Source organism: Rhinatrema bivittatum, chromosome 2 (genome assembly GCF_901001135.1).
Source record: "Rhinatrema bivittatum chromosome 2, aRhiBiv1.1, whole genome shotgun sequence".
Taxonomy (NCBI): Eukaryota; Metazoa; Chordata; class Amphibia; order Gymnophiona; family Rhinatrematidae; genus Rhinatrema; species Rhinatrema bivittatum.
The window spans coordinates 952,093-979,237 of NC_042616.1; the positions used below are offsets into that span (position 1 = coordinate 952,093).

The following is a 27,145-nucleotide window of genomic DNA, read 5'->3' on the forward strand; positions in this document are numbered from 1 at the left end:
GTCTTTGAGTACATGTGGTGCATTGCTCGGGCATCCTCAGTTCGGTACTCACCCATATGTGAGGACTACCATCCTGCTTGTCCTGTGAGAAAGCAGAGTTGCTTACCTGTAACAGATGTTCTCACAGGACAGCAGGATGTTAGTCCTCATGAAACCTGCCCGCCACCCCACAGAGTTGGGTTCGCTTATGATTTATTATTTTATTTTTCGCATGTACTTTTACTATAAGACGAGACTGAAGGGGGACCCCTGCTGGCTGAAGGGTTGATGCAATGCTGGGCATGCCCAGTAGGTGCCAGTCAAAGTTCTGGAAACTTTGACAAAAATGTTCCTTGATTGGGCTCCATCCTGATGATGTCACCCATATGTGAGGACTAACATCCTGCTGTCCTGTGAGAACACCTGTTACAGGTATGCAACATTTGCTTTACGAAAGGAAAAGTTCAGGATGGTAACCTTGGTTTCTCTACGCCCTCTGATTCAACAGGGGGATTGGCTTTGCTCTCTAGATCTAAAAGACGCATACATGCACATAGCAATTATCCCGTCTCACAAGAAATACCTCTGATTCCTCGTCTGAAACAAGCACTTCCAGTACCGAGTGCTTCCGTTCGGCCTGGCATTAGCCCCTCGTGTCTTCTTGAAATGCCAAGGTGACTGGGCACTCACATCTATCCTTATCTAGACGACAGGTTACTGAGGGCTCAGTTGGCGAAGGCGGTGCTTCAATCCCCTCCAGCTAACCTTGCGACTACTTCTGTCCTTGGGATTTCTAGTGAATTATCAAAAATCCAGTCTCACTCCATCCCAGTCCCTCTCCTTCATTGGAGCGGATCTTGACACTAACTATTTATTTATTTATTTATTTATTTATTTATTTATTTATTTATAACTTTTCTATACCGAAGTTCAAATAACAGAGTTAATTATCACTCCGGTTTACATTGCAACCATAAAAAACAGTGACAAAGTTGTCTTACATAGAACAGGGGGAGAGAAAAACTTGGATACAGCTTAAGCATGGGGAGTAACGTGTCAAAACTGGTAAGAACTGATGAGAGTTGGCTTTTTGGGGTAACAAGGTATTCCGAGGGAGGGGGTAGGAATGAGGGATTGTAAGGGGGTTGGAAGGTGGGGGTTACCATAGATTTAATGAAACTAATATACATATATTAAATAGCTTAGGCAGCGGAAGAAAAAGTGCTTAGGCATCTGAGCTTAGGAAGAGAAGGTCCGTGGAGGATGAGGCAAGGACGAGTGTTATGGGAAGGCTTGTCTGAATAGTAGCGTAGCGTAATTGGGCAAAGGCTATCCAAGCAAACTATCCAAGCAAAGGCTTTTCTTCCCAGGAGCGCATACACTTGCAGTGCTTGCGCACACTATACAGGTTCACCGAACCACGACAACTCGTCGTATTCTTATCTTGCTGGGCCACATGCGAGTAACGAGGTGGACCTTAAAATTCCAGTGATCTCAAGCCCACCAGCCAATGTTCGACATTGTCCAAATCACCAGGCAGCTTCATCTCTCACTAGCGTGGTGGGTCCAGGAATCCAACCTGCTCATGCGATTATTTATTTATTTATTATTTTTTATGTACCAACATTCGATCTCAATTGAGATATCACACCGGTTTACATTCAGGTACTGTAGGTATTTCTCTATCCCCAGAGGGCTTACACTAAGTTTTTGTACCTGAGGCAATGGAGGGTAAAGTGACTTGCCCAAGGTCACAAGGAGCGACAGCAGGACTCGAACCCTGGTCTCCTGGTTCATAGTCCACTGCTCTAACCACTAGGCTATTCCTCCTCCAAACTCCAGAACCTCAGATTATTCTGACTACAGATGCTTCCACCCTGGGTTGGGGAGCACATGTCCACAACCTACAGACTCAGGGAACCTGGTCTGCAGCAGAAGCACAACATCAGATAAATTTTCTGGAGCTCAGGGCGATCAGATATGCCCTTCTAGCTTTCAAAGATTGCTTATCCAACAAAGCAATCCTAATCCAAATGGACAATCAAGTAGCGATGTGGTATATGAGCAAGCAGGGTGGAACAGGCTCCTACCTGCTGTGTCAGGAGGTAGCGCATAGCTGGGCTCTAGCTCTAGGTCATTCCATGTTACTGAGAGCAACTTTCCTGACGGGTGTGGACAATGTACTAGCGGACAAACTCAGTCGCAAATTTCAACCCCATGAGTGGTCCCCGAACCCTGTGGTGGCGGAACGCATATTCCAGAAGTGGGGGTATCCAACGATAGATCTCTATTCGTCGATCCACAATCACAAAGTGGACAACTTCTGCTCCCTACGTCGCAGTCCCAGGTCTCCACCGAGGGATGTGTTCGCTCTCTCTTGGGCAACAGGTCTCCTGTATGCCTATCCCCTGCTTCCACTCATAAGCAAGACTCTCGTGAAGCTACGTCAAGGCAAGGGTCTCATGATTCTCATAGCCCCCTACTGGCCATGGCAGGTGTGGTTTCCCATCCTTCGTGACCTCTCCATCTGCCCGCATATTCTTCTGGGCTCAGTTCCGTCACTGATCTCTCAGAATGCCGGGTGCCTCCAACTTCCGAACCTCCACACCCTGTCGCTGACAGCTTGGATGTTGAAAGGCTAGTCTTGTCGCCTCTCAACCTCTCAGACTCTGTATCCCAGGTCTTAGTAGCTTCACAAAAGCCTTCCACTAGAAGATCTTATTCTAAATGGAAATGTTTTTCGTTGTGCATATCAAAGGAGTTAGATCCCTTTACTTGCCCCACAACGAAGTTTCTGGACTACCTCTGGCACCTCTCTGAGTCGGGTCTCCAAACTTCCTCCATTAGAGTTCATGTCAGTGTGGTGGCCGCCTTCCATAAGGGTACAAGGGATGTTTCTCTTTCAACACAACCCTTAGTAGTGCGCTTTATGAAGGGCTTGCGTCACTTTCAAGCCCCCTCTCCATGCCCCTGCTTGGGGCCTTAATATGGTATTAGCACGACTCATGAAACTTCTGTTTGAGCCTCTGCACTCCTGCGAGTTACGGCATCTCACTTGGAAGGTGCTCTTTCTTCTTGCTTTGATGTCTGCTGGCAGGATCAGTGAGCTGCAGGCACTGGTTACTTACTCACCTTACACGAAATTCCTTCATGATTGAGTGGTCCTTCGCATTCATCCTAAATTTCTTCTGAAAGCAGTCTCTGAGTTCCATTTAAATCAATCCATAGTTTTGCCTACTTTCTTTCTAAAACCCCACTCACATCCAGGTGAGCGGGCTCTGCATTCCTTGGACTGCAAGCGTGTGCTAGCCTTTTATTTGGAACGCGCTGCAGGCCAGAGAAAGTCCACCCAGCTATTTGTCTCCTTTGATAAAATTAAACTGGGAATCCCGGTGGGTAAGCAGACCCTGTCCTCCTGGCTGGTGGGCTGTATTTCCTTTTGCTACCAGCAGGCAGGCCTTCCACTCCAGGGACGCGTTAAAGCGCACTCCATTAGAGCAGTGGCAACGTCGGTAGCACATCTTCGGTCTGTACCTCTTGCTGACATCTGCAGGGCTGCTACATGGAGTTCTCTCCATACCTGTGCAGCTCATTATTGCCTGGACAAGGATGGCACTCAAGATTCTATCTTTGGCCAGTCTGTTTTACTCAATTTGTTCTCAGCTTAATACCCAACTTCCTTCCAACGGCTCGCTGGGAATTTCAGGCTGCCCTCTTATGCAAAATCACCGCTGCTGTTGTGCGTGTTGCACGTCTTTCGGTGCGTTTGGTACATTGCTCGGTCATCCTCAGCTTGCTATTCACCCATATGTGAGGACTACCATCCTGCTTGTCCTGTGAGAATGCAGACTTGCTTATCTGTAACAGGTGTTCTCACAGGACAGAAGGATGGTAGTCCTCACGAAACCCACCCGCCACACCGCGGAGTTGGATACGCTTGCGATTTATTTTATTTTTTGCACCTACTTTTTACTATACACGAGACTTAAGGGGGGCCCCTGCTGGATGCAGGGTTGGTACCATGCTGGGCATGCTCAGTGGTGCCAGTCAAAGTTCTAGAAACTTTGACAAAAGTGTTCCGTGATTGGGCTCCATCCTGTTGATGTCACCCATATGTGAGGACTAACATCCTGCTGTCCTTTGAGAACACCTGTTACAGGTTAGCAACTCTGCTTTCCTTCGTTCGGTGAGTAAAAAATCACTATTCCCGGTCGGTGCCTTTCCCAACTTTTTTCGGTGTTTGGGCCTGAACCTCTGCTATTATGGCAACAGGTTTCTGTAAGTATCTGGAATGCCCCCGAACCATGTCGATTACCGACCCATATGATGTTTGTATGCTGTGCCTCGGTTCATCACATGACGTGTCTAATTGCCCAAGTTGTGTGCAGATGACTCCTAAGGGTAGGTGGGCTCGCCTTGATAAGATGGAGACCCTGTTTAAAATTAAACTGACTCCATTGACATCCACTCAATCATCACCGGCAGGAGCATTGGAAAAAGTTGATCATAAAACCTCGCCGGGAGCACCTGGGCAGTGGTGACCATCCGTCACCAACTCCATCTAAGTCATCGACAGCATCTACCTTGTCGCTGGGGAAAGACCGGGCCAAGCACTGAGGGAAAACACTGACACCAGCACCGATGCGAGACTACTCCCGGTGCCGGCACCAACACCGCATCGGCATCGATGGCTATCGAGCCGCTTGTGAAGAGGACATGGGTCGAGGAATTGTTAATATCCTTTTCACCCGAATTGCCAAGGCGATCCCCACCGATATCGGTGCTGGGTACTGAGCCCCCCACAGGGCCCTGTGGAGGTGCCAGTAACGCCTAGCCTGCCACCTCCTGTAGCTGCGATAACTACACCAGCTTTCAGGGTGGAGCTGGACCATTTTATCCGCCAGGCAGTGCTCGATGCTTTCAGAGACCTTCAGCCACCGGTAACGGCCCCCATACCGGCCCCAACACCGGAGCCATCGATACTGACACCATTGCCAACCAGGCTCGATACACTCATTTGTGCCCTTCTAACACAAACTGGACCACCGATGCCAAAGAAGCCTGCGCAACCTCTGAAAGCCCCGATTCCAATTCCCGGGTCTTCAGACGAGGAGGGCACGGATTCCAGGCCCTTTTCACCAATGCCTGATCCGATGTCTGGTCCATCAGGACTCTCAGGACCGAGAGCCCTGCGTTTTCTATCGATGCCTCCAATGCCACTGAAACTTGCATCGATGCCATTGCACCATCCATCGGTGCCAATACGTCCTACGGCACCAACCTTCTTCCCACCTTCAGGATCTCGACCAGAGACATTTTCTGATACATGGGAAGATGTAGATACCGACACTTCCACGGAGGATATTTTGTCTGAACCATCTCCTCCGGAGGAAAGGAGAAAATCTCCCCCTGAAGACCTTTCCTTTGCCAATTTGGTAAGGGAGATGTCAGAGACAATTCCTTTTGATCTCATTACCGAGGAAGATACAAGGCACACAACTTTGGAAGTTCTCCAGTTTGTTGATTCTCCAAAGGAAGTTGTAGCAATTCCAGTACATGAGGTACTAGTTGATCTACAGCATCGTCTCTGGGAACATCCTTGTGCTGTACCACCAGTGAATAAAAGGACAGATGCAACTTATCTTGTCCAGCACATCCCTGGATTCCAAAAACTACAACTACCCCATCAGTCAGGGGTAGTTGAATCAGCACAAAAGAAATCTCAAAGACTGAAACCACATTCTTCCAATCCTCCTGGTAAAGATAAAAAATTCCTTGACATATTAGGCTGCAAAATGTTTCAAGGATCTATGCTGCTGTCATGGATAGCTGCATACCAACTTTACATGACACAGTAAATCTCTGGAAACAAGTTCAGGAGGTAGCCAACTCTCTTCCTCAGCAACAGCAGGATGCTCTCAATGCCATTTCACATAAAGGCCTTGAGGCTGAAAAACATGAAGTTTGTGCTGTTTACGACTCCTTTGAAACAGTTTCTCGTATGTCAGCGACAGGAATTAGTGCCAGGAGGTGAGCCTGGCTAAAAGCTTCTGACCCTGAGACCTGAAATCCAGGACAGACCTGCAGATTTACCTTGCACCAGTGAAAACCTATTTGGTGACAAAATTCAAGATGCAGTGACTCAGTTGAAAGATCACAATGAAACACTGCATCAACTATCAACAGTAACTACCGAGAAGATAATCAGAAAGGGACCCTAAAAACCCCTTTTTCCTAGCGTGTAGCAGATGGACTCAGGACCAATGGGTATAGTGTGCTCTTGATAGCAGTTGGAGACGAAGTCAGATTTCAATCTGACGTCAGCACTACATATACCCCTGCAGGAAGCTCTGCTCTTCAGTATTTCTCCATCTCCTTAGCAGTTTGAGACTCAACACACATTTGCTCAGCGTTAGGAAATCCAAACCAAAGAAGAAAGAAAATTCCAAAATCTTACCTCTACAAGACGAGCCCCGCTCTCCTGTGGTGATACCCAAGGGTCCCTCCCCCAGTTGAGAATTCCTGAAGTGATTTCCGAGATACCTCAGAGGTAAGCCTCGGTCCGGCAGCCGGTTCCCGGCGGGAGCGGCAGAGAGGCAGCGGGTGCAAGACCGAGCGTGGCGGTGAAGGTATTTCCCTCCCCCCCACAGCCGGAGACCGCCCGGCACAAGACCGGGAAACGCAGAGACAAGGTACGGTAGAAAACTTTCTTAAGTCTCTGTTCTCCGAGGCTCTGATAGCCGCACAGATCGCCTGTCGGCATCTGTCCCATCGGGTTCAGCAGCCCCATCCAGGCTAGACCCCCGATCCAGCTCGAGGGTCCCATCCCTGTAAGCGCACATACTGGCCTGCACGCATATCTTCGCAGCCTGCATGCACACCCTTGGCGCACCCGGAGTGCATATCTAAGCTCCCGGTGCACGCATATAAATGCACAGACCGGGTTTGAACGCCCCTACGTGCACAAACCATGGCACCACCGGCCAAGAAAGCCAAAGCACAAGCCCTCTGTCCAGCCTGCCACATAAGAGCTGCGGAGCATGAAGAGGCTCCTGCCCTGTACCTACAGTGCGAGACGGCTCTGGGAGAACCAGGGCAAGGTCCCCCCCAGCCAGTACAGGAATCTGGATCCACCAATAATACCCTGGACCTCTCTATCCCCAGCTCGGCCCTCCAGACGGGGCCCTCGGGGAATGCCGCTGGGTTCAGTATAGACCCAGGAACCTTTTCCTGGGTGGAATTCTTTAAAGATCTGCAAACCTTCGTCCAGGCACAATCAGCACCACTGATGACACAGCCACAGCCTCCATTAGAGGACCCAAACCTCCCAGGCCCTTCTCGACCTCCCAGAGATGTGCCTCCCCCGGACAAAAGCCTAACCTTAGGGGACATGGACACCTCGGAAGAAGACCAAGACTACCTGGAGGAAGGGGAAATCCCTCCAGGAACGGAACCATACCCGAACCATGATGCGTTTCTTCTCCAAAGACGAACTACCAGACCTCGTGTCCCAGAGCCTGAAGGAGCTGGCCATCCCAGGCACAAGCGCCACAGCGGAGCCAAAGACGAACCCTCTTCTGGTCGGGCTCCGTCAGGCCTCACACCATTTCTCATTGCTGCAAGCCATACAGCAACTGATTGACCTGGAATGGAATGCTCCGGAGGCCAGTTTCAAGGGAAGATGGGCCCTAGGAGCCCTATATCCACTGGAACCCTCAGCCAAAGAACTCCTGGTGTTTCCCAAAGTGGACGCCATGGTGTGTGCTGTCACAAAGTGCACTACCATTCCAGTCGAAGGAGGAGCGGCACTCAAGGATGCCCAAGACAGACATCAGGAATCCATCCTTAAACAGTCATTTCATGCAGCAGCTATGACACTACAGATCGCTGCCTGCTGTGCCGTGGTGACAAGCGCATGCTTGTCAATGGCCAGGAACACCACCACGCCCGTCGAAACAGAACCAGCAATATCCTTCCTCACGGATGCGACTTCCTACTTGGTGTGCACTTCAGCCAGGGGCGTCTCATCTATTATGGCTGCCAGAAGGCAACTCTGGCTCCGAAGCTGGTCAGCCAACGCGACTTCCAAAACGAAACTCATGAGAATGCCGTTTAAAGGAACCCTCCTGTTCGGAAGCGAACTGGAGAAGTTAGCCGACAAATTGGGCGAATCTCCAGTACCTCGGCTACTGGAGGACAAGATCAAGAGAAGCCAACGTCCCTCTCCCCGAACACCCAGGGTCAGAGGATCACAGCGTTTCAGACCGTACAAGAATATATAACAAGAACCTCGCCCCGCAGGCAGGGGCCAGTCCTTTCGAGACAAACACAACAAGAAGGGAGCTGGCTCAGGTCCAGGCCCCAGCCGCACCCCACAATGAGAATCAACAGACCCATCCACAAGAAGAAGCCATAGGGGGCAGGCTTGCCCGATTCTACCAAAGATGGGTCGAGATAACGTCTGACAAGTGGGTCCTAACCATCATTCGAGAGGGATACTTTCTGGACTTCCACAGCATCCCTCCAGACAAATTTGTGAAATCTCCTTGCCACTCCCCCTCCAAGAGGACGGCAGTGGAAACAACACTAACCAAATTGCTCACCTTAAAGGCTATAACACTGGTGCCCACGCACCAACGAAATACTGGACACTATTCCATCTATTTTATCGTCCCCAAGAAAGAGGGGAACGTACCAACCCATCCTGGATCTCAAGTCGGTGAACCGCTACCTGAGGGTACCACACTTCCGCATGAAAACCCTATGCTCAGTCATAAGGGCAGTATAGCTGGGAGAATTTCTGACCTCACTGGACCTGTCAGAAGCCTATCTGCACATCCCAGTCCATCCCGATCATCAGTGCTTCCTACGCTTCATGATGCTGCACCATCACTACCAGTTCCAAGCGCTACCCTTTGGGCTAGCTACAGCCCCTCGGATGTTCACCGAAATCATGGTCATAGTGGTGGTGACACTGAGGAAAGAAGGAATCCTTGTTCACCCATATCTGGACGATTGGCTGATCAGGGCAAAATCTCCAGAGGAAAGTCATCAGACGACCACCAGAGTCAAGAATCTACTGGAGAACCTCGGATGGGTCGTCAACGCAACCAAGAGCTGTCTGCAGCCCTCCCAATCTCTGGAATACCTGGGAGTCCGGTTCGACACCCAACAGGACAAGGTCATTCTTCCCCCTACAAGGAGAAGGAAATTGATTTACCAGTTGAGAAAACTGCTGAACGATGCTCGCCCCACCGTATGGGACCCCCTCCAAGTCCTAGGACTCATGACATCAACCCTAGAAGTCCAACCAGTCTGCTCTACGCATTCCCTCCACTTACTCTTCTCTCGAAGACTCTCGTGAAGTTACGTCAGGACAAGGGAACCATGATCCTGATAGCACCTCACTGGCCGCGCCAAGTGTGGTTTCCAATACTTCAGGATCTCTCCATCCGCAGGCACATTCCCTTGGGAAAGGACCCACTTCTGATCACTCAGAACAATGTGAGCCTACGCCATCCCAATCGTCAAGCCTTGTCCCTGACGGCATGGATGTTGAAAGGTTAATCCTTCAACCACTTAACCTTTCTGAACCAGTTTCCCGTGTCTTGATTGCTTCACGGAAGCCTTCCACGAGAAAAGCTTACTGTTACAAATGGAACAGGTTTAAGTCATGGTGCTCTTCTCAGTCCCTTGACCCCTTTACCTGTCCAGTTACCAAGTTTTTAGACTATCTCTGGCACTTATCAGAGTCAGGTCTAAAAATTTCTTTAATCAGAATGCATGTCAGTGCGGTAGCCGCCTTCCATAAAGGTGTCGGGGCTGTCCCTATATCAGTACAACCCCTTGTAACACGCTTTTTGAAGGGCATGCTCCATATCAAGCCTCCACTACGTCCTCCAGCCCCTTCTTGGGGCCTTAATCTGGTTCTGAGTTGGCTCATGAAACCACCATTCGAGCCTCTTCACTTTTGTGAACTTCAATATCTCATATGGAAAGTGATTTTCCTTTTGGCAATCACTTCAGCTCGCAGAGTTAGTGAATTGCAGGCTCTAGTTACCTATCTGCCTTACACTAAACTTCTGCAGGACAGGGCGGTACGCTGCACTCACCCAAAATTCTTACCTAAGGTAGTTTCGGATTTTCATCTCAATCAATCCATCATACTACCTACCTTTTTTCCCAGGCCCCATGCCAACCCAGGAGAACAGGCTCTGCATACCCTTGACTGTAAAGGGGCTCTAGCTTTTTACCTAGACCGTACAGCTGCCCACAGGGAAAGCACTCAATTGTTCATCTCTTTCCACCCTAATAAGTTAGGGAAGCCTGTGGGTAAACCGACTTTCTCCTCCTGTTTGGCAGACTGCATATCCTTCTGCTACCAGCAAGCGGGCATTCCATTCCAAGACCGTGTTAAAGCACGCTCTGTGAGGGCCATGGCGACTTCAGTAGCACACCTACGATCGGTGCCGCTTCCTGACATTTTCAGGGCTGCTATCTGGAGTTCTCTCCACACCTTTGCAGCCCACTATTGCTTGGACAAAGCCGGAAGACAAGATTCTATCTTCGGCCAATCTGTCCTTCGTAACCTATTTACAACGTGATGTACCAACACTCTTCCGCCTGCCCGGTGGGGTTCAGGATGCCCTCTACCAAATTCCACCCCAGTTGTTGTGCCTGTTGCACACCTTTTGGGTACATTTGGTGCATGATCGGACATCCTCAGCTCGGTACTCACCCATATGTGAGGACTACCATCCTGCTTGTCCTGTGAGAAAGCAAATGTTGCTTACCTGCAACAGGTGTTCTCAGAGGACAGCAGGATGTTAGTCCTCACAAAACCCGCCCGCCGCCCTGTGGTGTTGGGTTCGTAACGTGTTATTATTTTATTTTTCGGCACTGCCTGTAGCTTTCAAATAAGACTGAAGTGGGACCCCTGCTGGCCGCAGGGTTCATGCCATGCTGGGCATGCCCAGTAGGGGCCAGTCAAAGTTCTGGAAACTTTGACAGAAGTTTTCTCTGATTGGGCTCCATCCTGTGATGTCACCCATATGTGAGGACTAACATCCTGCTGTCCTGTGAGAACACCTGTTACAGGTAAGCAACATTTGCTTTATCCACGTCTATCTGTATCTAGATGATTGGCTACTCAGGGGTCCATCCAAGGAGGTAGTGCTTCAATCCCTCCGTCTTACTATACAACTGCTACAGTCCTTGGGCTTTCTCATAAACTATCCCAAGTCAAATTTGACTCCCATCACGCACCTGTCATTTATCGGAGCAGATCTAAACACCATTCAAGCCAAAGCGTTCCTCTCAAAGGACTGAGCACGCACATTGTCAACCTTGGCCAAAGCAGTACAGACTCGCCGAACCACCACAGCTCGTCACCTACTAACCTTGCTAGGTCACATGGCATCCACGGTTTATGTGTCCCCAATGGCTCGACTAGCCATGAGAGTAACACCATGGACTTTAAAGTCCCAGTGGTCCCAATCACACAAAGATCTATCCCACATTGTCCACATCACCAACCAACTTCGACTCTCACTAGCTTGGTGGATACAAGAGTCCAATCTTCAGATAGGACTGCTCTTTCAACCCCCGTATCCTCAGATTACATTAACCACAGATGCCTCCAATCTGGGTTGGGGAGCCCATGTCAACAACCTGCAAACCCAGGGAACCTGGACCACAGCAGAAGCAAAACACCAGATACATTTTCTGGAGCTCCGGGCGAAACAGTATGCCCTATTCGCTTTTCAGCATTGCCTGTCCAACAAGGTAATTCTAATTCAAACAGACAACCAGATAGTGATGTGGTACCTCAGCAAGCAAGGGGGCACAGGCTCTTACCTGCTGTGCCAGGAGGTGGCGCAGATCTGGGCCTGGGCTCTCTCCCATTCCATGCTACTGAGAGCAACCTACCTGGCAGGTGTGGTCAATGTGATGGCGGACAATCTCAGCCGGACCTTTCATCCCCATGAATGGTCACTAGAACCCACTGTAGCGAACACGATTTTCCACCAGTGGTGCCGCCCGCACATAGATCTCTTTGCGTCAATTCACAACCACAAAGTAGACAAATTCTTCTCTCTATACCGCAGTCACAAGACACCTCCAAGGGATGCCTTCGCCCACTCGTGGACAAAGGGTCTTCTATATGCCTGCCCTCCACTTCCACTCATCAGCAAGACTCTTGTGAAGTTGAGACAAGACCGGAGCACAGTGATCCTCATAGCCCCTTACTGGCCGCGGCAGGTTTGGTTTCCCATCCTACGCGACCTCTCAGTCCAGCAACCAATTTGCCTGGGCATAGATCCAACTCTAATAACGCAGAACAACGGACTGTTGCGTCCTCTGAACCTCTGCTCCCTGTCTCTGACAGCATGGATGTTGAAAGGTTGATACTACAATCCTTTAACCTTTCTGACAATGTGTCCCAGGTCCTCATAGTTTCACGAAAGCCTTCTACTAGGAAATCGTATCGTTCCAAATGGAAAAGATTCTCCTTGTGGTGCAAGACAAAGGAAATGGATCTCTTTTCCTGTCCCACAACAAGATTCCTGGACTACCTCTGGTACCTCTCGGAGTCTGTCCTACAAACTTCCTCCATCTGAGTGCATGTCAGCGCCATAGCCGCTTACCACAAACGTGTAGGAGATGCCCCGATCTCAGCGCAACCTCTTGTAGGGTGCTTCATGAGAGGCTTGCTACAATTGAAGCCTCCACTGCATCCTCCGGTTCCGGCATGGGACCTGAATGTTGTGGTAGCATGGCTCATGCGACCTCCGTTTGAGCCCCTGCACTCCTGCGAGCTCCGTCATCTCATTTGGAAAGTGCTCTTTCTAGTTGCTTTAACATTAGCTCGCAGAGTCAGTGAGCTACAGGCACTGGTAACATACCCACCTTATATCAAATTTTTCCACGATCATGTGGTACTCTGCGCTCATCCTAAATTTCTGCCAAAGGTAGTCTCTGATTTCCATTTGAATCGGTCCATAATACTTCCTACCTTTTTTCCAAAACCTCACTCACACCCAGGTGAGCCGGCACTGCATTCCTTGGACGTGCGCTCGCCTTTTATTTGGACCGAACTACAGCCCATAGGAAGCTCATCCAACTTTTTATCTCCTTTGATGAAACCAAACTGGGAGTTCCGGTTGGCAAGCAGACCCTGTCCACCTGGCTGGCGGACTGTATTACCTTCTGCTACCAACAAGCAGGCCTTCCGCTAAAGGGACGAGTGAAAGCGCATTCGGTTAGGGCCATGTCAACTTCAGTGCCACTCCTCCGCTCTGTACCTATTCTTGACATCTGTAAAGCTGCCACATGGAGCTCTCTCCATAGCTTCGCAGCTCATTATTGTCTCGACAAGTCTGGCAGGCAAGATACCATCTTTGGCCAGTCTGTCCTTCGTAATTTGTTTCCAGTTTAATAGCCACTGTGAAATTCAGGCTGCCCTCATACCCAATGGCACCCCTGTTGTTGTGCCGTTGCACGTCGTTGGATGCTTTTGGTTCACTCTATTCAGGCATCCTGTAGCTCGCTATTCACCCATATATGAGGACTACCATCCTGCTTGTCCTGGGAGAAAGCAGAGTTACTTACCTGTAACAGGTGTTCTCCCAGGACAGCGGGATGTTAGTACTCATGAAATGTGCCCGCCACCCCGCGGAGTTGGATTCGCTTACGTTTTCTTATTTTATTTTTCGCTCGTACGTTTGCTACAAACGAGACTGAAGGGGGACCCCTGCTGGCGGCAGGGTTAGTGGCATGCTGGGCATTCACAGTGTGCCAGTCAAAATTCTAGAAACTTTGACAGAAGTGTTCCGTGATAGAGCTCCATCGCAATGATGTCACCCATATGTGAGGACTAACATCCTGCTGTCCTGGGGGAACACCTGTTACAGGTAAGCAACTCTGCTTTCCAATCCTGGCCCAACCTGATTCTAGCACTTCCTTCCTCCCTCACTGATCCAGCCCCAGCATACTCTACACCCCTGCTCCAGCCCAATCCCAGCACTCGCCTTTCCCCTGCCCAGTATGGCCCCAGTAAACTCATGACCTGCCCAGTCCCCTACCCAACCCAAGCACACTTTGAACCTGCTCCTGTTACCCAAAATGAAAGATTTAACATAAACCCTTCACTGAAAAGCCAAAGGAAACAAAATTACCCCTACCTAAGAACATAAGAAATTGCCATGCTGGGTCAGACCAAGGGTCCATCAAGCCCAACATCCTGTTTCCAACAGAGGCTAAACCAGGCCACAAAACCTGGCAATTACCAAACTCATTTATTCAAGGCTCTTGTGTCTCCAGGACACCTCCAAATCCTACCCCAACCCTTGTTCATTGTGAATGCACAGTTCCTCCTGTACGGGAGCCATTTCCTGTCACTCCTGCCATCTACTCCCACGGTTGCTGGCAGATTCTGGTTGAAGTGGATTTGGTGGGTAGTGGTGGAGAGACCAGAACCTGCACCCAGAGTGGTTTTGTTTTTTAACTAATTTTATTTCATGATTAGTGACTGGTGAGGAATACACATGCACACCTCACTGTCCCCAGTGAACGGTAGAAGATTATTTGAATTTAATAGTTGCTTTTTTGAATAAGAAAACCACTCAAAGCGTGGGTATAACATATTAGAACAACAGCAAACAATCAAAGATCAGTTGCAGCTTAACAATAGAATAAGGTGAACTGTAAGGATTAGTATATAAATCAAAGGAAAAAAACAAAGGAGAGGCTAGCCAACCACACAAGTAGAATCATTAGTGTGAATGGTGGCTAAGAATACAAAGGAGATTCTAGCCAACCACACTTGAAAACATCAGTGTGAATGGGCCAAGAAAAGAAAGATGTGTAAATGTAAAGCTAAATTGAATAGTTTAAATACAAATATTTGATTGCTAAACTGTCAGTTTAAATAAAATATCTTAATATAAAACTTGAGTTAATATTCAAAGGCATTTAGCCAGATTACTCAAAAATAATCTGGCTAAATGCCAAATTTTGAATATTGAGTTAGATTTTGGCAAGATGAGCCATTATGAGGTTGAAATTTAACTTGGTAAAAAAGAGGCGTTCCCAGGATGTTTGGAAGCAGTCCTAAGTTATCCGGCTAACTTAGCTGGTCTTCAATTCTGTCTGGCTAATGGGCCGATACAGTAAAGCACGGCCGCGGTTGCCCATTTTTTAACCCGCTTTGGACGCGTGTTTTGAGCGCGTAAGGTGGACCCGCGATTCAGTATCTGCTTTTATGCGTCCTTATCGCTTGCAGAAAAAGACGCGTATCCCTTTCCGCCCGCCGCATGTATATGATATGTTAATGATCGGATTAGCTATTCCCTCCGATACGGTAACGTGCGCCCAAATTATCGCCTTTTTAACCAGCTTATTTACCGCGTCTTTAACCTGCATATTTACCGCCTACCCTGACCCTGGCGTTAGTGTGGTGTTCATTCAGCTTTGTACCGGACAGTGCCATGGACAACATGCATATATTGGCTCTGGCGCTATTTTTCATTCGGTTGAGAAGCAGAATGAGAGATGGGAGGCTTGCCAGGCCTTCATCCGTCTGCTAGGCATCCTGAGGTTCCGTGGTCCAGCGGAGGCATGGGCGCCTCTATGGACGCCTATACGGACGCCTCTACAGACGCCTTCATCCGGCGTCTGCTAGGCATTCCGAGGTTCCGGGGTCCAGCGGAGGCATGGACGCCTCTATGGACGCCTATATGGACCTTGGACGTCCATGAACGGAAGCCATGACTTTGGACGTCCGGCCTCCGATTATGGACGCCCGGATATAGGTTGGAAGGTCCATGAACAGAAGCTCCGACTTTGGACGTCCGGCTTCTGTTCATGGACATTCAAGGTCGGGGCTTCCGTTCATGAACGTCCAAGGTCGGGGCTTCCGTTCATGGATGCCCGGATACAGGCGGGGGAAGGTCCATGAACGGAAGCCCCATGAACGGAAGCCCCGACCTTGGACGTCCATGAATGGCGCTCGAGGCAGCGGGGCCTTCGATCATGTAGAAAAGAACCATCCACCTACCTGGTGGAATGACATTTGAAATGACAGGTACCAGCGCACCCTGGATACTGTATAGGTGCTGTATACCGCTTTATACAGTAAAATGGACTGCGAACGCCTACTGCCTCATTGACGCGCTTTAGACGCTCGTTTACCGTCGCTTGGATTTGGGTGTAATTTGAATACTGAATCGAGGGGCTTGTGAACCAAAATGTGCGTGCGTCAAACGAACGGGCGCCCGGCACTGCCGCACTTTTTCTTACGCTTCCTTACTGTATTGGCCCGTAAGTTAGCCAGATAACTTTAGGCATGCTTCAGAGCAGGTCTAAAGTTGTCATTGTTGTATGTGTATTGCTCTTCCATTATATAAATTATCAGAGTGGTTTGTGAAGGCTGTTGTGAGAGCAAAGCTGGAAGAGTCGGTATTAGGAAAAGGGATACCTTGCTCTTGGCTGGGGTTTGCACAATCCAGGAGTTGCGGCAGAAGGGTGATGGTGAAAGGGGGGGGAGGGCAAGTTGGTGCCATATTAAAGATTGAGAAAAATTAGAGTGTTGTGCTTGGCCTGGCAGGACCATTAGTAAACTTTGGGGGGAGGGGGGGCAGGGAGGGATTCATGCCTCAGGCCTTCATGTCACCTTTTTTTTCCCCCCAAACAGTGCCACTTAACCGAATATCCTTTGAAGATATCTTGTTAAGTGTGGCAAGTTATCTGGCCACACAGGCCGGATAACTTTTAAAACCTAACTGGGTATATTCAGACATAGCAAGTTGGGTTTTTAAATTAGCCAGCTACATGTAGCCAGATTTATTTATTTATTTTAAATTTTTATATACCGGAATTCCTGTATGCAATACAAATCAGTCCGGTTTACAAGTAACGAAAGAGGTTGCCCTGGTCTGGGAAGTTAGACCTGGGTTTTTTTTACATAGAACATGGAACAATAACAATAAACCATTGAACATTATTACAAGTAACATAGAATGTAACAATAGCATTTAACAGATTTAACCTTTTTTACAAAGAACTTTAGTAGCGAATATGGTCTGCAGTAGACGGTTATATAAAGGTGAATAATGACTGTTAGAATTGCGAATAAGCAAGTACGGTATGAAAATTAAGTGGCAAGGTGTTGGTGACACCCTGCAATGGTTGGATCTGAAGGTGCCTATTGGAAAGCTTGCCTGAAGAGCCAGGTTTTTAACCTTTTTTTGAACTCTAGTAGATTGGGTTCGAGTCGAATGTCTGGTGGGAGCGCATTCCATTGGTGTGGTCCCGCAGTGGAGAGTGCTCTTTTTCTTAGTGTTGATTTGGCAGGAGCTGCGGCTAACGTGCCTTTGTAGGCGCTTCTGATGGGTCTGGAAGATAAGTGTGGACGAAGTTGGGTTTGTAGAGATATAGGTGCGACGTTATGAATTGCTTTATGAATGATGGTTAATGTTTTATATAGGATTCTCTGTTTGATGGGTAGCCAGTGGAGGTTGCTCAAGATGGGGGTAATATGGTCTCTTTTCTTCGTGTTAGTTAGGATTCTGACTGCGGCATTTTGTACTATCTGTAGGGGTTTGATGCTGTTGGAGGGGAGGCCAAGTAAGATTGAGTTGCAGTAATCAAGTTTCGAAAAAATAATGGATTGAAGAACGAGGCGAAAGTCATTGAAGTGAAGGAGTGGCTTTAGTTTCAGATAACTTTAGGCTAATATTTATTTATTTATTTAAAAACTTTTTTATACCGGCATTCGTAGGACACATCATGTCGGTTTACAAAAAACTGAGAAGGAAAGGAAATTACAATGAACAGGGGAGGGGGTAACTGGGTGAATACACAAGTATAAGAGAGTATAGTTAAAAAGCAGCGATACAACTGATAATATTCAGTGGGACAGGTTATCCTGCTAACTTGTCACCTCGCTGGCTTCTGACTAAATAATCAATAAAAAAAAAGTAATAATCAAGGACAATTAAGAAATACTAATACACACCCAGCATGGCCATATTTCGGTAGATTGCCTGGATTGGGGTAAAATCAAAATAATCTTATTATAACCTAATAGATAAACCCAGAACATACATATACAGGGCACACAAAAATGTGAAAAAAGGTTAAAACATATCGAAAAGTATTATTTCCCGTTGAGAGCAGGGCTGAATTAGCCATGCTGTCATGGGAACCTGTCAATCAGGGCCCAGGAGGCGGAACTTCCAAAGATAAAGACAGATCTTTGCTCTGTGCGGCTGCGCGTGAGTTCCTGCGCAGGAAAGAAATCTCTCCTCGGTTTGTTTCTTTCCGTGCGTGGGAACGCATGTGGAGCTTCTTTCTCCTCACCTCAGTAAAAAAAAAAAAAAAAAAAAAAAGAAAAGAAAAGTAATGGCAAGAAAATCGGCCCCAAGGCCATCGGGCTTTAAGCCCTGTAGTTGTGGAAAGATTATGCCCATCACTGATGCCTGGGCCCTGATTATAATCAGCGCAATGCGAGCACTGTGGCCACATGTCGCCCAGAGGCAAAGAGCTCACAAGATCGAAGAACTTCACGCTGTCGACTCCTATGCTCCGCCATCGGAGTCACACTCTTCCCCAGGCCCGTCAAAACATACGGGTCTGAAGGTAAGAAGGGCCTCGTCCATTGATGTACCGTCCTCCAGGCTTGGAGTTGACGAAGGGAAGGCCCGCAGGGGCTGAGACCCCCACAGAACACCACCTGCACCCCATCGGGATCAATTGGGGTTTAGTTGGGGCTCCTCCAAACATCCAAGGCAGAGACCTGGAAAAATTGAGCCACCGCGGAGCCACGGATGTTCTGATGTGCTGGGGTCGAAACCATGTTCATCGACGCAAACACCATAGACGCCTGTGCTGGTGAAGACTTCTGTGACACGGAAGAGGAAACATGGCTACAACCCGATTCCGCCATCGACGCACAGTGCGCGCCGAGAAGCCGGCATATGCATTGAAGCACGGCGCAAGATCGAAGAAATCTTCGACGCATGATGCGTCATCGATGCATCGCTCCCTAATCGGCGCTGGATCGACGCCAAAAGCCAAACAATGCGCTGAAAGGACACATCGACGCATTCGCATGCATCTTCGCATCCAACATCCACCCCGACGCACAAGTCGAAGCAACGGACTCAAAAAGCAACAACTAAACAAGTTGCCTCAGATGCGATGGGTGCTGGGACCAGTCTACCAAGGGAGACCGCACGACCAATTTCTAGAGAACGTATACAGGCCTCTGTACCTAAACCTAACGTTCCAAGACAGTACAGCTCGTTCAAACCGAGCTCTCAGACTTCTAGACCTTTGAGGTCACCGCGGGAAGAACATACCCCAGCTCATCGTCTGACATCCGACGAGGAACTAATAGCGGTACCCTCTCATTCCGCATCATCTTCTCCGGAATCACAAGTTTATTCAGATTTATCATCCATATCCACACACAGACGAAGGACCCAGGTTCTACAGGACCATTCACAAAAAAAAAAACGGAAGATAACCCACGACTTACGACCACAGAAACTTCCAAGATGTAGCTATAGCTCAGACATCCTGTCTGCGGCGATCTCCCCTAGACACGGACAAGGGGTAACAAAACTTCCAATGCCCCCCAGCACACCACAAGCCTTCTCTCAACTCTCAGAAGCGCTGTCTGGATTTTTTAACACACTACAAAATACATTCACCCTCCCACCGTCCCCGAAGGAGGATTCACCACATTCCATTATTTCGTCACGGGAGCCAACCCCGGAGCCTGCTCCAGTCATTCAACCTGCCTGTCCCAAGCCACTGGATTCTATAAATACCTTCTCTGGCCTATCCAGGCTCACCTTGTTCGTCTCAGGATACCTCCACGGGTTATGCTTCTTATGCACCGGATGAGCCTACAAAGCCATACTCACCTCCGGAGGACTTGTCCTACCCTAAATTTCTAGAAAAGGTGAGCTCCATTTTACATGTGGACGTTCAAAAGTGCCGGACCCCAGGGCTGAAACTCTAGATCTTCTTACCAGTGGACTTACCAGTGGAGCCTACGTCATTGCCCTCCCACAAGGTTCTTGACTCAATTTTAGAGAAGTCGTGGGAAACACGATACATGGGGGCACCGGTGTCTCGCAAGACGGATTTAAAGAACCGTATGAAACAATCCCCACTTTACTCATTGCCACAACTTCCACACGCTTTCATCGTGGTGGAATCAGCCATGTAGAGGGCTAAGAAAGCTAAGCTACACACCTCTGCACCCCCAGGAAAGGATCTTCACTCACTAGATGAATTTGCAAGGAAAACATTCCAATCAGTGATGTTATCAGCACGCATTCACCAACATCGGTTTTATATCATCCGATATCTGTTTGAGGTACAGAGAAGGGCAACCAAAATGATAAAGGGGATAGAACAGTCCCCTATGAGGAAAGGCTGAAGAGGTTAGGGCTGTTCAGCTTGGAGAAGAGATGGCTGAGGGGGATATGATAGAGGTCTTTAAGATCATGAGAGGTCTTGAACGAGTAGATGTGAATCGGTTATTTACACTTTCGAATAATAGAAGGACTAGGGAGCATTCCATGAAGTTAGCAAGTAACACATTTAAGACTAATCGGAGAAAATTCTTTTTCACTCAACGCACAATAAAGCTCTGGAATTTGTTGCCAGAGGATGTGGTTAGTGCAGTTAGTGTAGCTGGGTTCAAAAAAGGTTTGGATAAGTTCTTGGAGGAGAAGTCCATTAACAGCTGTTAATAAAGTTTATTTAGGGAATAGCCACTGCTATTAATTGCATCAGTAGCATGGGATCTTCTTAGTGTGTGGCCTGGTTTGGCCTCTGTTGGAAACAAGATGCTGAGCTTGATGGACCCTTGGTCTGACCCAGCATGGAAATTTCTTATGTTCTTATGTAATTTAGGAATCCTGCCGGGTACCTGTGACCTGGATTGGCCACTGTTGGAATCAGGATGCTGGGCTTGATGGACCCTTGGTCTGACCCAGCATGGCAATTTCAAAATGGCGCCGATGGCCCTTTGCCCTTACTATGTCACAGGGGCTACCGCTGCCATTGGTCGGTCCCAGTGACATAGTAAGGGCAAAGGGCCTTCGGCGCCATTTTGATTACTGGCAGCCGATGGCCCAAGCCCAGGAGTTCACTCCTGGACCACTCCTGGACCCCCGCTGGACCACCAGGGACTTTTGGCAGGTCTTGGTGGGGTCAGGAGGGTGGGGGGTTGTTAATTAATTTAAAGGGTTGGGATGGGGGGTTTTTTTGGGGGGGGGGGGGGGGGGATGGGTGTTCCCATAGAAAGAATAGTTTTCTGATCTGGGGAGTGGACTGAAATGGCCCTCCCCAGACCGGAAAACAAAATGGGGCGAAAAATAAAAGTTATGCACTCCCCTAATTTGCTCCACAAGACGCACAGACGCCCGGGGACAGAGCCGGTTTAGTACAAATTTTTTTTTTTTTTTTTAATTTTCCCCCTCTGAATCCTAGATGCGTCTTATGGTCAGGTGCATCTTATGGAGCGAAAAATACGGTATGTTCTGTCCTTTTTAACATTCTGTGTGCTGTTTTGATGGAGAATCATATTTAGACTCTCTAGAACACTTTTATATTCTTCCCTATGTTTTTTAGACTCCTGTTTCATTAAATTTCTTTTTGCAATTCTCAATTTCTCCTCCAATTGCAATATGGATTTATTCAATCGTGGCTCACTCTAAACTGCGCCCTCAGGATCTCAGAAGCCTATCTCTTATCCCTGCTGATCACATAAGAGATTATTTACCCTTGCTGGTTTCCCAGAAAACCATTGGGGAATCATTTTGTTGGTGGTTATTACTTTCAAACTCTTTCCACTTTTCCATAAGGAAAGACTGAAACTCAATATCTCCTTGTAAGAAAGCAAGGAATCTCCAAATCGTTTCCCTCTTCCCATCCTCCGTCATCGTAAAATCCATCCATATAAGAGAGTGATCAGATATCAACAGTAATCCAATTATAGCATTTGTGATTTTTGGGAAAAAGACTTGAGAAATTAGAATGTAATCTGTTCTGGACAGGGAATTATGTGCTCTAGAGACATGGGTAAAGTCTTTGACTTCAGGGTTCAGCGACCGCCAGACATCTAATAGGTGTAATTCTTTACATAAGTAAGAAATTCCCTTCCCCGTCATATTCCTTACATCTGCAATTAAAATCTCCTGCCATGAAAAGATGGCCTTTTATATTGACTATAGCATACTCACTAGGGATGTGAAAAAGGAATGGTTTGTTTGTTTGTTTGTTTGTTTGTTTATTTATTTATTTAAAGATTTTTTATATACCGCGGCACGTGTGGCACATCACCTCGGTTTACAAGCAACATTAATTCAGCAAAGGGCTTTACAATAAAACTTATTAACCAGTGGCCTTAAACAAGAAGTAATTTTCACCAATAACTAGAAGAATAAATAATCGTTGAGGGTAATTATGTTGTCTACGAAAGAAAATAACAATGGAGAAGAGATAAGAAGAGGAGCCAACAATTAGTAAGAGACGATAAATACCTAAGAGGGAGTATTTCGGGTAGAGGGGGGGGTAGGGAAGGAGAGGGAGACTGTGGGAGGTGATAAAAGCGAAGTCAGCGGGTTGAAAGTGTCATAATCAGTTCATGGTAGGTTTAATGTGTCCCAATCAGTTCATGGTAGGCTTTTTTGAACAGCCAGGTTTTTAAGTTTTGCTTAAATGTTTTGTGACAATGTTCCTGGCGCAGTTGAGAGGGCATACTGTTCCAAATAGTGGCTCCAGCTATGGTGAGCGATCGTTCTTTGGTGGAAGCGAGTTTGGTTAGTTTGGGAGAGGGGATCGGTAGTCTGGCTTGGTGCTGGAGTCTGGTTGGTTGGTTGGATTTTTGGAAGTATAGGTGTTCTGAGAACCACTGCATATTTCAGTTATGGATGGCTTTGTGAATTAGGTTCATGGATTTATATATGATCCTGGATGCAACGGGTAGCCAGTGTAGCAATTGAAGTGCAGGAGTGATGTGCTCATAGCGGCGTGTGTCAGTAATGATGCGGGCAGCAGCGTTTTGTAACATTTGCAATGGTTGTAGGGTAGTTTTTGGTAGACCTAATAGCAGTGCATTGCAGTAGTCAAGCTTTGATAGTATAGTTGCTTGTAGTACTGTGCGAAAGTCATATGGGTATAAGAGTGGTTTGATACGTTTCAGCGTGTGTAGCTTGAAAAATCCTTTTTTTTACCGTGTCCGATATGAATTTTTTAAACGAATGATTGCAATCCATGACAACGCCAAGGCTGCGGACTTGCTGAGCCATTGGAGGGCTGGCTTGTGATATAACAGTTGAGCACAACGTCGCTTTTTTTGGAGGAGTGATGAAGAGCAGCTCGGTTTTGTTGGTGTTAATCGCCAGGTAGTTATCAGTCAGTAGATTTTTAATTTCAGTCAGGGCCGCGTTCCATGTGTTCAGAGCATTTGAGAGAGAACTGGTAATGGGGATGAGGATCTGCACATCATCCGCGTAGATGAAGTGTTGGAGACCCAGTTTTGAGAGTAGCCGGCAGAGTGGTGAAAGATAAATATTAAACAGAGTTGAGGAAAGAGAGGAACTTTGGGGGACTCCTTATGCAAGACTTCTTGGCTTGGATTTGCATCGACCACTTTTCACACTGTAGGTCTGGTTGCTCAGGTATGATTGGAACCAGAGTAGCGCAGTGCCAGTAATTCCAATTTTGGTGAGGCGGTAGATGAGAGTGTTGTGATTTACAGTGTCAAATGCGGCTGAAATATCTAAGAGGGCGAGGATGTGTGAGTGGCTGGAATCAAGGGCCTTTAGGATGGTTGTATTCGTTTGGAGCATAAAAGTTACATAGTGAAATCTCCCATATAGTTTTCCAGTAAAAATTATGAACCTCCCCTCTGGATCCTGTATCACTTTCTCGTCTTGAAAATGAACATGCTTATTAACAAACGTAGCTACTCTGGCCTTTTTACCTTTTGCTTTTGAAAATAGGCAAACATTTACCCAATGCCATTTCAACATTTTGCTCTCTGCTTCTGGGAGATGTGTTTCCTGTAAACAAACTAAGGTCTTGTGCCTTTTCATTGTAAGTAATACCTTCTTCCTTTTTATAGGTGAGCCTAGCCAATTAATATTCCAAGAGAGCCGTAACCCATCACCCACTTGAAGATATGTCAAAAAATGATGCCAGTAGTGCTCTTAATAAAGAGGAGGAAGCCCTCAACGGTGCCTCGTCCTTCTCCCCATAGACTACTAAATGCATCGCCCATTCAGTTGCAGATTTGGACCCCTCGCATGTCCTTGTACTATCTAATTGGTGAGATGCCCCGCCTATCCACCCCATCACTTGGGCATACAGATGTGGGATTTTATTGCCCAGACTTTTAACATTTGTGGTCAGAGCTTTGCAACTTTTTTCCCTTTGCTTGCTGCTCTTCCTAGTCACCTTTTCTGCTCTTTTACTGAAGCGTGGAGTCTTGAGCTGATTGAATTAATTTTCTCCTCTCACTTCCTGTATTGTTTGGGAGTGACATGCCAATTTCATTGGTCACCTTCTGCCACTCTTATCCTCTAGTTAAAATGCTTGATGATACATTTCTTGCCTACAGTCTTTTCCTGCTATTGTCAGATGTAGGCTCTTCTTACCATATAGTGTTCTGCTGCTCCATTCATGGTCCCAGCTTCCAATGTATGCAAATCCACTTTCTTTGCACCATGTATTTGAAATGATCTATATAATGCATAATCTTTCCTTGAACATGTAATATTTCAGAAAAGGCAATAGTCCTTCCCTAGTTTCTGGAAATCCTTCTCTACTGCTTGGATACTATTTCTAGTGTGCTCGTTGGTTCTTAGATGATAACGCTGATATTAGAGTCTCTAATTTGCATTGCTTTGTAGTTTGCATTTCTACCAACCGAGGATCCTGAATGGCATTAACTATGCAGGGTATTGGAACTTTTTGTACATGAAGGATGGATATTGGAACGAAGAAGTAGCTGCTGCACTGTGAAACCCACTAAGTAGAGTGTTACATAGGATACCTTCCAGAAACAAACGGGGAACGAGGGTACTCATGAACTCTCGAAAAGCTTTCAGAAAGTAGTTGAGCTTTAAACAGATAACCAAATAGGTACTGCTTGGGCAGTGCAGATAGTGGCCCATCTACTTTAAGCAGAAACAAATAGGATTCCAAGGTACAACCTTGAGGATCATGCCCTCTAAAGGACTTTTTAGGGAGAGATGTAATCCCTAAACTCAGGCAGAGAGGAGACTCCCCCTCACAATGGTTTGGGTGTGAATGAGCTGGTGGCTGCGACAGTGCATATTCTCTTCCATTCTTTCATTTCCAATCTACTGCTTCATCCATTCTGTAATGCCTGTTCCCTTCCTCCCATATCTGACCATCTTTCCATGTTATCCCTGGGTCGGTCTGTCTGTCTGTCTTTCTTTTCTGTAACATGCATGCCCTCTTACACTCAATCCCATGCCCTGAAGGAGGAGAATGGGGTAACTAACCAGGAGTGCCCTGACCTTGTGGCTCTAAACTCCTGCTGGAGCAATTATTGGAGCCCAGAGCCTCAGCACTGAATCTGCCCTAAGAGGGAGACCTGGTAGGAAAGCTCACTGTGATGTAGTCATCACTGACAGCCCGAGCTCTGCAATTTCTCTCTTTCTTCTCAATCTTTCTAGCTTGTTCCAAATTTGAAGCCTCTGGTGGTGACAAATTGTCTGACTCTTCAGGGCTGGATTGCACTGCTGGGCACAGGGAGTCCTCCAAAGATTGCTAGAGTGATGACCCCCTTATTGAACTGAACCCCAAACTCCCTTCTCCCTAAAGCAAATCTTTGCAAATCTCTAGAGAAAGTTGCGACTTCCTCTACCTGCACTTTACACTTTTCCAGACTGGGACCTTTCAGAGGCTGCCGCTTCCGCCGCCACTCCCACCGCAGAGCAGAGTCTCGGCCCTTCGCAAATACCTGGCTGCACATTCGGGGAACTGCCCGTGACTTGCTGGCACTGCGCTCACCACAGATGGCATAGTTTGTGCTTCAACCTGGCATGTGACAAGCTGGAAGAAGGAAAGGCTGCTGGCAAGACCAAATAGACAAGTGCTTTGGGCAGGATCATGGGGCCATGCTGGGATGAGACACTGCCCACTCACCTGCTCAGTGTCTATAGAGAAGGGATCTGCTCCCCTGCCTTTCCCACTGCATGGCCCTTCCTGTCTCTTGCTGGACAGAGGGGTGCTGGCACTGTGTGTACCTGTAGTCCCAGAGCCTGTGCGCTCTTGGTTTCTTCTCTTCATTTTTATTGCTGATATTTATTCTTCTTGTTATGACATTGTTACTTCTGCCAACAGAATGTCTGAATGTATTTTTGTGCCGCGTCTCCAATTACCAGAATCTCCTCCAATGTCTTCAGCACTTTGGATTATATATTTAATATTGTATTTCTCTGAAGTGTATGCTCTTTCATCACAGACGTTCTGTATCTAAAGAGAGGACATTCTCCAAAACCCATAATGTAAGATAGAAAAGAATCTATATTTATTGTCTATGATGCTATTTTGTAAAGAATAGGTACTTGCCCATGCTGTTGATGAATTTTTTGGTTTTTCCTTTTCAATGTGACCTGTGCTATTTTGTTTTGGTTCATTGTGCAACAAAATAAAGAATTTGGATTAATAGTTTTTTAGCTGAATTGGTTCATTTTCTTCCCTTTCCCTTATCTTCTTGGGCTGTGTCCATGCCATTCATCTCACCTGTGTCACATCTTGTGTGCTCTGTGTTTGCCTTGCTCTCTTGCTTCCAGGGTGCCCTGGTTTCTGACCAGACACCCCTAGTTGCTCTGTCATAGGCTTTGCTCTGCTGCTTATAATGTTCCCTTGATGCTAGCTACTGTGTTCTTCCCTGTGCAGAGGGTGAATTTGGGAGGTGGGGGAGAGGGTAGTTTGGGTAGAGTTTGGAGAAAGGAGGGAAGTCCCTTGCCCAGGCCCACTTTTGCTGCCCCTTGAAAGATGAAGAGTCTCTGCCGCTGCTGCTGCTGTGTGCGTGCGTGCGTGTGCACCCCTCAGAATATCCTGCTGACTGAGAGGTTAAGGATGTGGGAGTTGCATATTGAGAGCACGT

The 27,145-nt window shown here is 47.4% G+C and overlaps 1 protein-coding gene across 2 annotated transcripts in view; it reads left to right on the forward strand.

Moving 5' to 3' along the window:
- The window catches only part of AGAP3 (ArfGAP with GTPase domain, ankyrin repeat and PH domain 3), a 1,011,227-nt gene that overhangs the window by 333,301 nt on the left and 650,781 nt on the right, over positions 1-27,145 (forward strand). The gene's annotated exons all lie outside the window — the stretch shown is intronic.